The sequence below is a fragment of the Bos taurus genome, chromosome 23 (assembly GCF_002263795.3).
Source record: "Bos taurus isolate L1 Dominette 01449 registration number 42190680 breed Hereford chromosome 23, ARS-UCD2.0, whole genome shotgun sequence".
Taxonomy (NCBI): domain Eukaryota; kingdom Metazoa; phylum Chordata; class Mammalia; order Artiodactyla; family Bovidae; genus Bos; species Bos taurus.
In genome coordinates, this window is record NC_037350.1 from 31,947,281 (window position 1) to 31,957,849 (window position 10,569).

The 10,569-nt window shown below is 40.7% G+C and overlaps 1 pseudogene; it reads left to right on the forward strand.

The window, feature by feature from the left end:
• Positions 1-1,930: 1,930 nt before the first annotated feature.
• Positions 1,931-3,233, forward strand: LOC787237 (tumor susceptibility gene 101 protein-like; annotated as a pseudogene).
• Positions 3,234-10,569: the final 7,336 nt, after the last annotated feature.

The window sequence follows — 10,569 nt, forward strand, 5'->3', positions numbered from 1 at the left end:
GGGTGAGGAAGTTAACTACAAACAAAAGTGAAACTACTTCAGAAGGCGGGGCCCTGTAAAATCCAGGGAGGAAACTGGTGAAATGGCCCGTATCTTTGGCACTCAGCTTGTACCGAAAGGGAGGGGAGATGGTAGGAAAAATATTTTTCTTTTACAGCAATAAAAAGAAGGAACAACCTAATAATTTTGTTTTGATAACCCAAGTGATGTGAAATTTCAACCCAAATATGTATAAAAATTGGCTTCTGGTGACAACTTACCAGGGTCTATTTCTCTCTCTCTTTTTCTTTTCTTTGCACCCTCCTCAGCACCAGAGTTCTCAGAGCTCTTTCAGTTTCCAGGAGGTGAGATGGGTTTACCTCTAGTTCATCTTTATCACCCTTTGGGATCTCAGTTTTATTGGTGGTAGTGGAGGTGTCTTCTTTTAGACATATCACCTTTGCAGGATCTGGGCTTTTTTTTTTAGACTATCTTTATTTTCTAATGTAAACAGTTTAAGCTATAAATTTCCTTCTAGGCACTGTTTAGTTGCCTCTCACAAAGTTATATATGCCTTATTTTCATTATTCTATAGTTCAAATATATTATAATTTTTATTATGATTTTTACATGGTAGATTAATTTAGAAGTATGTTGCTTAATTTCCACAAATTGGGGGCTTATGTGATCTTGGTTCCCTGACCAGGGTTGGAACCCAGGCCCTGGCAGTGAAAGCACTAGAATCCTAACTGCTGGACTGCCAGAGAATCCCCATGACAACATATGCTATCTGATTTAAATTCCTCTAACTTTATTGACTTGTATAGTGACCCAGAATATGTCTATCATTATGACTATAACCATATGTACTTGAAAAGAATGTGAATGCAGATGTTCAGTATAATTCAGTATAATGTTCTTTAAATACCAATTTGTTCAAGGTGATAGATAGGGTTTTTCAGTCTTCTGTGACTTTTTAGATATTTTATCTAGTTTTTATATCACTAATGAAAGATATTAAAATCTCCAACTGGGATTAAAGAATTGCTTATTTTTTCCCTTTATTTCTTTCCATTTTTGCATCATGTATTTTGAAGGCTTGTCAGTAAGCTCATACATATTTATGATTATGTTTTCTTGATGAAAAAAGGACCCTTTTATCAATACAGAATGGTACTCTTTATCTCTGGAAATGCTCTCTGTCTTAAACTCTATTTTTTATTAATATAGACACTCCAATCTTTTTATGCTTACTGTTTGCATAAGTGTGAAGTGTTAATCATTCAGTCGTCAGTCGTGTCCTACTCTTTGAGAACCTGTGGACTGTAGCCCATCAGGCTCCTCTGTCCATGGAATTCTCCAGGCAAGAATACTGGAGTGGGCAGCCATTCCCTTCTCCAGGGAATCTTTCCGACCCAAGGATTGAACCCTGGTCTCTGCATTGCAGGCAGATTCTTTACCATCTGAGCCGCCGGCGATGCCCTTACTGCTTGCATAGTACCTATTTTTCTATACATTTATTTAAGACTTATTTGTGTTTTTGTATTTCAGGTGTTTTTCTTCTAGCTAACATATGTTCAGTTCTGGCATTTTTTTAATCCATTCTAATAATCTTTGCCTTTTAATTGGAGTATTTAAACAATTAACATTTAATATTAACCTTTATTCTTCTTCCCTTACTATACTGGCTAGGGCCTCCCAATAGTGAATATAAACTGAAATAGTTGGCATCCTAGTTTTATTTCTAATCTGGGGGGAAGGATAGAGGTGGAAAAAACTTTTGATAATTTGTCATTTCATATATTTATTGTTATTACTGTTTTCTTTTACATTTAAAAATATCATTATGGGGGGAGGCGGGGTGCGGGGCTGGCTCCTCCGTGTGCGGTTGTGTGGGGCAGCCTCGGGCAGCCCCGGAGCGGCTGACCCTCTGCCTAACAGGGACCGGAGTTGCGAGGCGGCTGCCATGGCGGGGTCGGAGAGCCAGCTCAAGAAAATGGTGTCCAAGTACAAATACAGAGACATAACTGTACGTGAAACTGTTAACGTTATTAGTTTATACAAAGATCTCAAACCTGTATTGGATTCATATGTTTTTAATGATGGCAGTTCCAGGTAACTAATGAACCTTACTGGAACAATTCCTGTGCCTTATAGAGGTAATACATACAATATTCCAATCTGCCTGTGGCTGCTGGACACATATCCATATAATCCCCCTATACGTTTCGTTAAGCCTACTAGCTCAATGACTATTAAAACAGCAAAGCATGTGGATGCTAATGGGAAGATATGTCTTCCTTATCTACATGAATGGAAGCACCCACAGTCAGACTTGTTGGGGCTTATTCAAGTCATGATTGTGGTGTTTGGAGATGAACCTCCGGTCTTCTCTCATCCTACTGTTTCAGCATCCTATCCACCATACCAGGCAACAGGGCCACCAAATACTTCCTACATGCCAGGCATGCCAAGTGGGATTTCTGCATACCCATCCGGGTACCCTCCCAATCCCAGTGGTTACACAGGCTGTCCTTACCCACCTGGTGGTCAGTATCCTGCCACAACAAGTTCCCAGTACCCTTCCCAGCCTCCTGGTGACCACTGTTGGTCCCAGTAGGGATGGCACAATCAGCGAGGACACTATCCGAGCCTCTCTCATCTCAGCGGTCAGCGACAAACTGAGATGGCGGATGAAGGAGGAAATCGGTTGTGCCCAGGCGGAACTCAATGCCTTGAAACGAACAGAGGAAGACCTGAAAAAAGGTCACCAGAAACCCGAACAGATGGTTAACCGTTTAGATGAAGAAGTAGCTGAGGTTGATAAAAACATAGAACTTTTGAGAAAGAAGGATGAAGAACTCAGTTCTGCTCTGGAGAAAATGGAAAATCAGTCTGAAAACAATGATATTGATGAAGTTATCATTCCCACAGCCCCACTATACAAACAGATCCTAAATCTGTATGCAGAGGAAAATGCTATTGAAGACACTATTTTTTACCTGGGAGAAGCCTTGAGGCAGGGAGTAATAGACTTAGATGTCTTCCTAAAGCATGTACGTCTTCTGTCCCGTAAACAGTTCCAGCTGAGGGCTGCTGCTGCTGCTGCTGCTAAGACACTTCAGTCGTGTCCGACTCTGTGCGACCCCATAGACGGCAGCCCACCAGGCTCTCCTGTCCCTGGGATTCTCCAGGCAAGAACCCTGGAGTGGGTTGCCATTTCCTTCTCCAGTGCATGAAAGTGAAAAGTGAAAGTGAAGTCGCTAAGTCTTGCCCGACTCTTAGCGACCCCATGGACTGCAGCCTACCAGGCTCCTCTGTCCATGGATTTTCCAGGCAAGAGTACTGGAGTGGGGTGCCATTGCCTTCTCCGCCAGCTGAGGGCACTAATGCAGAAAGCAAGAAGGACTGCCGGTCTCAGTGACTTCTACTGACTTCTCTGATACCAGATGGAGACTGAACTCTTCTAAAGTATTCTTTTCTTCTTTTCCTTTCTCTTATATCAGTAGGTGCCCAAAATAAGTTATTGCAGCTTATCATTCAAGTGTAAAATATTTTGAATCAATAATATATTTTCTGTTTTCTTTTGGTAAAGACTGGCTTTTATTAATGCACTTTCTATCCTCTGTAAACTCTTGTGCTGAATGTTGGGACTGACTATGCTAAATAAAATTTGTTGCATTAAAAAAAATATCATTACATTTTGCATGTATTAATAGGATAAGAATAGTTTCCAGGAAAATATCACACAACATCTGTCAATTTTGCTTCTATTTTTCTTTCACATTTTATATAAGCTACATAAGTAAGACATTATTTAAAGTAGACATTGGTTCAATTCCTGGGTCAGGAAGATCTCCTGGAAAAGGACATGCCAACCGACTCCAGTATTCTTGCCTGGAGAATCCCATGGACAGAGGAGCCTGGTGGGCTACGGTCCATGGTATTACAAAGAGTCGGACACAACTGAAGTGACTTAGCACACACACCCATTAATATTTCACCAGTCTTCTTAGTGCCTTACCTGTTTATATGTTCACCAGTAGATGGCACTCTCACATTTATGTCCCCATGGCTTTGCCTTTATGAAAGCATAACTACTTCTTTGACATTACATTTAAAAAAATGTAAATTTAATCTGGCTCTTATAAATGATTTTAAATGATTCATACTAACAATGACAGTTAAATCTTGTCATTTAAAATGTAAGCATTTATTTACATTACTTTGCCAACAAAGGTTTGTCTAGTCAAGGCTATGGTTTTTCCTGTGGTCATGTATGGATGTGAGAGTTGGACTGTGAAGAAGGCTGAGCACAGAAGAATTGATGCTTTTGAACTATGGTGTTGGAGAAGACTCTTGAGAGTCCCTTGGACTGCAAGGAGATCCAACCAGTCCATTCTGAAGGAGATCAGCCCTGGGATTTCTTTGGAAGGAATGATGCTAAAGCTGAACCTCCAGTACTTTGGCCACCTCATGCGAAGAGTTGACTCATTGGAAAAGACTCTGATGCTGGAAGGGATTAGGGGCAGGAGGAGAAGGGGACGACAGAGGATGAGATGGCTGGATGGCATCACTGACAGGATGGACGTGAGTCTGGGTGAACTCCGGGAGTTGCTGATGGACGGGGAGGCCTGGCGTGCTGCGATTCATGGGGTCGCAAAGAGTCAGACACGACTGAGCGACTAATCTGATCTGATCTGATCTGATTAACATAATGAGCATTTATTGAACAGCTTTTTTAGTACTCTTGCCTGGAAAATCCCATGGATGGAGGAGTGTGGTAGGCTACAGTCCATGGGATCAAAAAGAGTCAGACACGACTGAGCAACTTCACTTTCATTTTCTTTTTTATGGCAGACACTAGCCTGGATCCTAGGAATAATATCAACTAAAAAAAAATTTATTTCCTTTAAAAATTTCCAGAAAGTTAAAATATTTTTTAAAATTAATTATGTTCTAAATGTTATACAAGGTAAGAAAAAGTATTGAGGCTGAGGAAGAAAAACAAAGAAGCAAAAACTCCTGGCAGAACTTGAATACTTCTGCAGAGGTGATAACCTCTGAGCTATGTTCTGAAGAAGTGAAAGTTCACCAAGAGAAGGGAGTTCAGGATTACAGAATGACTCTTGTAGAAAGATCAGGGTCATTAAAAATATTCCTTATTATGTAAATACAGTGAAGTTCCAGGACTGAGAGCATGGGCTTCATGAGGAGGGTTGGTTTCAAAGAAATCCAGGCATCTAGCAGAACTCATATCTGCTTCCTCCCCTCTCCTGTGCACATTTCCCTTATGCAGTGATTATATAGCTGGAAAAATTCAATACCTGCATAGATCCAGAGTACTAGGGGAAGGTGAAGAATGAACCTGTTTGTTTGTTTTTTCTGAGCTAGGCTCTTCCTCTTTTTCACCCAATCCCCTCCCCTTGAAGGGGTCCAGACAGCCTAAGTCCAGATCCCAAGGACCTCTTAACTGCAGACAGAACCTGATTCCTTCCAGAGATGAACTAAAACCCTTCACTAACTCTTAGCCACAGTCAAACTCAATCTCAGCTTCCCTTCCTGTAAGTCTCCACCCCTAGGAAAACCCATCTACATTCTAACACCTTTCAGGGTCACGGAGGTGCCTAAAACAGTACGAGAGATAAAGGACAGAGATAAAGAGTGGTTTCATAAGGACATGGCTCACTGCTGGATGTCTGGAGCTGATATTAGACTCTATGGCTCATGGATATTAGTTAGTTATTGCTGCAAAACGAATTGCTAGCAACTTAGTGGCTTGAAACAATGCATATTTATTCTTATCCAGTGTCTGTAGGTGAGTTCAGGCATGGCTTAGCTGGGTTCTCTGCTTCAGGGTCTCACCTGGCTACAGTTTAGGTGTTGGAGGAACCTAAAATCTCATCAGAAGTGTAATGAGGGAGATATATACTTCCAAGCTCCCTTGAATTGTTGGCAAAAATCCAGTTCCTTGTAGATGAAGAATTGAAGGTTTAAATTTCTTTGTGGAGGCTGCCTCAGCTCCAATAGTCTCTTAGTTTCTGCCTTTGTAGGGGTTTCCTAATATAACCACCTGCTTCCACTAAGCCAACAAAAGAGAAAGAGAGCAAACATGTTACAAGATGAAGGACAATGTAGCATATAACATACTACACTCATGGAAATGACATCCCATCACCTGTGCCATATTCTGTTGGTTGGAAGCAAATCCCAGGTCACTCACACTCACACTCAAGAGCACGAACACAGGCAGGAACACGAGGAGACAGGGATCACCGAGGTCATCTTAGAATCCAACACATGATGAAATAGGCTGCAGATCAATCTTTGACTGATGACATTCAGGGCTATGGGCCTTAGAAAGATAGAGTCCTGAGGGGGCAAGCAGCAAACACAGACTAAGGCTGATGACTGGGACCTCAGTCAAGCTGCCCACAGGATCAGAGACCAGATTTGAGATAATCAGAATACTGTCACAGGGCAGGAAACTTAGAATGCTAGGGCAAGACCTGGAGTGGTTCTGGAACATGAACCTTAAAATGCAGATGAAGGCAACACAAAAGATTCTAGACAGCTTAAGCTTAGCCCTGAGGGAGACACAGGAGGGAAGAGAGAGACTGAGAAGGAGACATAAATAAAAACATTGTCTTTTGGTTTGCACACCAAAATTTCAAAATTTAAGATTATAGACCTAAAAGAGAGAGTCAGACTCAACAAATGGAACATGAATTTACTTTAAGAGAAAATAATTTCAAAGTCAGACAACGATAACTATGTTTGGACTGCTTAAGGAAATAAATGAAAGATTAACTTTTAATTAAGATCACCAGGAAATTATGAAACTGAAATAAATAGAAATTAAATAAGAAAGGTTGACTATTTTTAAAATTTAGAAATTCTAGGAAAACTATGGGCATTGAAAAAAGAAACTTTATTGCTAAATAAATTTTTGACTATTATTCTTGCAACAAATTATAGATGAAATACAGTGGAAGAGTATAAAAGCATTTCTTTCTACAGAAAGGAGCCTGGTGGGAAAAAAATCCATGAGCTCACAAACAATCAGACATAACTGAGTGACTGACAAAGTAGCAAAGGGCCAGCATGGGAACTGGTATCATCTGGAAGCCTGATATAAATGGTAAACGTCAGGCCCACCCCAGACTCACTGAGGTATTTAACAGTTTAATAAGTTCCCTGTGTAATTCATATGCATGTTAAATTTAAGAAGTGCTATTTTAGGACAGTGGAAGAAAATTTTGAGAGATTTGTTCAGAACACAGAACAGAAAGACAAAGAAAACCATACATATTGAACACATATATGTGTGTACATGTACATACATACAGACAAATGTGTGCATATGTATATTCACACACACATACACACACACACACACAATTCTATATGCATTGACTATAACTGTTGCTTTTTTTTGTAGTCATCTTTTTGTTTAGTGTTACAGGTTTCTTTTAGCATCTCACTAGTTACCCAAACCAGATAACCAAAGTTAACAGCCTGGTCTGGCTCATAGAATCTCATACAAAAATACTCAGAGAGTTTTCTTGAGTAAATAAATTAGAAATTGGATAAATAAAAAATTTAGAAAAAGTGAATCTCTTTCTATGTGTTCTACATTTGCTTTACTCATTTAAAATTGCATGACATTGTTCAAAAGCTTCCAGGTCAAATGATACAGATGCAACTCATTCTTTTAAGCTGTTGCTTAATTTTCTATGATAAGGCTGCATCACAGTGTATTCTGTTAGTCCCACTGATATGCATTTAGGCTATTTCCAGTTTGTCCTTCCATCTTTTCTTCTGCTGCTGCTGCTAAGTCACTTCAGTTGTGTCCGACTCTGTGCAACCCCATAGAGGGCAGCCCACCAGGCTCCCCCATCCCCGGGATTCTCCAGGCAAGAATGCTAGAGTGGGTTGCCATTTCCTTCTCCAGTGCATGAAAGTGAAAAGTGAAAGTGAAGTCGCTCAGTCATGTCTGACTCTTAGCAACCCCATGGACTGCAGCCCACCAGGCTCCTCCGTCCATGGGATTTTCCAGGCAAGAGTACTGGAGTGGGGTGCCATTGCCTTCTCCTTTTTTCTTCTAGTTGGATTTTTACTGAAATCTGTCTATTAATTCACAGAGGATTAATATATTTATGATATTAAGTTCTCCCACCCAATCATCCCTGGCTCAGATGGTAAAAGAATCTGCCTACAATGTGGGAGACCCGGGTTCGATCCCTGGGTAGGGAAGATCCCCTGGAGAAGGAGATGGCAATCCACTTCAGTACTCTTGCCTGGAAAATCCCATGGACGGAGAAGCCTGGTAGGCTACAGTCCGTGGGGTCACAAAGAGTCGGACACGACTGAGTGACTTCACTTTCACTTTCACCCAATCATATAGTATATAGTGCCATTTAGCCAGATCTTGTTTTATGTCTTTTAGTACAATTTTATTGTTTTCTTCCTTTGAATCATACTGTCCTTGTTCAAATAATTCCTTAAAAATTTAGAGTTTTTGTTACTAGGGAATATTAAAAGTCTCTTTCAATTTCTATTCTTGGCTAGTTATTTCTGCTGCTGCTGCTGCTACAGAGAAGGCAATGGCAACCCACTCCAGTACTCTTGCCTGGAAAATCCCATGGATGGAGGAGCCTGGTAGGCTGCAGTCCACGGGGTCGAAAGCAATTGATTTTTTTTTAATGTTTGTCATGTTTCCAGTTAGTTGACCAAATTTCCTTCATGCCAGTGTACTTTAATCCCCAGTGATGTTGAACAATTCTAATTCACCACACCGCGTCTCTATGACCTTGTTCTTCCTGGAAGTTCCTTCCTCTATATTATTACTGGCTCTTTCACACCACTCATGAGGACCAGACTGCCTCCTCTAGGAGGCCTTCCTCTGACACCCTTGTGTTGACAGAGGTCCTTATTTGTTGTCTCCTAGTGCTTTGTGCACACTTTTTTTAAAAATAATTTTATTTATTTATTTTTATTTTGGGCTGTGCTGGGTCTTCGGTGCTACTTAGGTTTTTCTCTGGTTGTAGAGAGTGGGGGCTACTCTCTGGTTGTGGTGTGCAGGCTTACTGTGGTGGGCTCCCTTGTTGTGGTGCGTGGGCTCTAGAGCAAGAGGGCTCCACTGTTTCAGCATATGGGCTTCGGTGGTTGTGGTTTCCCAGCCCTAGAGCACAGGCTCAGTAGTGGTGCTCAGGCTTATTTGTTCCACTGCCTGTAGGATCTTCTCTGGTCAGGGATCAAACCTGTGTCTCCTGCATTCCCTAAGTCACCAGGGAAGCCCTTTGTGCACGCGTGTATTGGTTTTTATTACTTTTCATCCTTGTTGTCTGTCTTTGTGTGTAGTCTGATTCTGGATGCCAAACTCTGTGGAGTCATGGGTCAGGTCTTAAACAAAATGATATTCTTGGAAGCTAGCATCCTGTCTGGAACATATAAATTCTCAAAAAACAGTGTGGAATTGAATTTCTCTGACTAGAAACAGTCGGTAAGTGGGTAATGCCAGGCCAAAGAGACTTAACTTTTTAAGATTCTGATATTTTCCACTACACTACTCTTGATATTTATAAATAAGTTGTAGATACTTTTTATGGTGCTCACTGAGCTGATTTACACTTTGTTATGTAAAAACCAAGATGGGGACTAAGGAGTTTGAACCAGTTACAGAAGTCTTGATTTTTAATGGCAAATGTGACTCAAGAATTCATCTGTTCAGTGAATTAATGTTTATTAAACATATACTATAGGCCAGATATTGTGCCAAGAGCTGTAGATACACGAGTTCTCAAAATACACAAGATTCCTCCAGGGAGCTTGCAAAATCCAACTATAGGATTAAATTTAAACAAAATATGTAACTTGAAAAATCTATTTTGAATCTTACTGTGGCATTGAACAATGTTGAACACTCTTTCCTTACCATATTTAGTCCTTTTTTGGTGGATCCAGTCTCAGATACTTTTTCCACAAGGGCTGCTACCAGGTCACGCTTTTCAATTGCAGGAAAGAAGGTACTGTTGTTTTACTTCTTCATGCTACTTACCCACTTTTGAAAAGTAGACTGTGGTAGGCTGAGTAATGGCATCTGAAGATTTTCTTATCCTAATCCCTGGAAACTGTGAATATGTTAACTTGTGTGGTAAAGGGGACTCTGCATGTGTGATTAAGGATTTTGAGACCTGAAGATAATCTGGTATTTTTCAAGTGAGCCCAATATAATTATCAATACAAGTTTCCTTATAAAGAGGGAGGTAGGAGGTCAGAGGTAGAAAGATTTGAAGATGTTATGCTGCTGCCTTTAAGGATGGAGGAAGCAGCCATGAGCCAAGGAAGCCAGGTGACATGAAAAGACAAAAAAGTTAAAAAAAAAAAAAATTCTCCCCTAAAGCCTCCAAGGAGAATGTGGCCCTGATGACATCTTGAGTTTTGGCCCAGTGAAACCCACTTTGCACTTCTGACCTCTAGAACTGTAAGAATAAATCTGTGTTGTGTAATTAACAAGTCACTAATGCTAATGCTAAGTCGCTTCAGTCGTGTCTGACTCTGTGCGACCCCATAGACGGCAGCCCACCA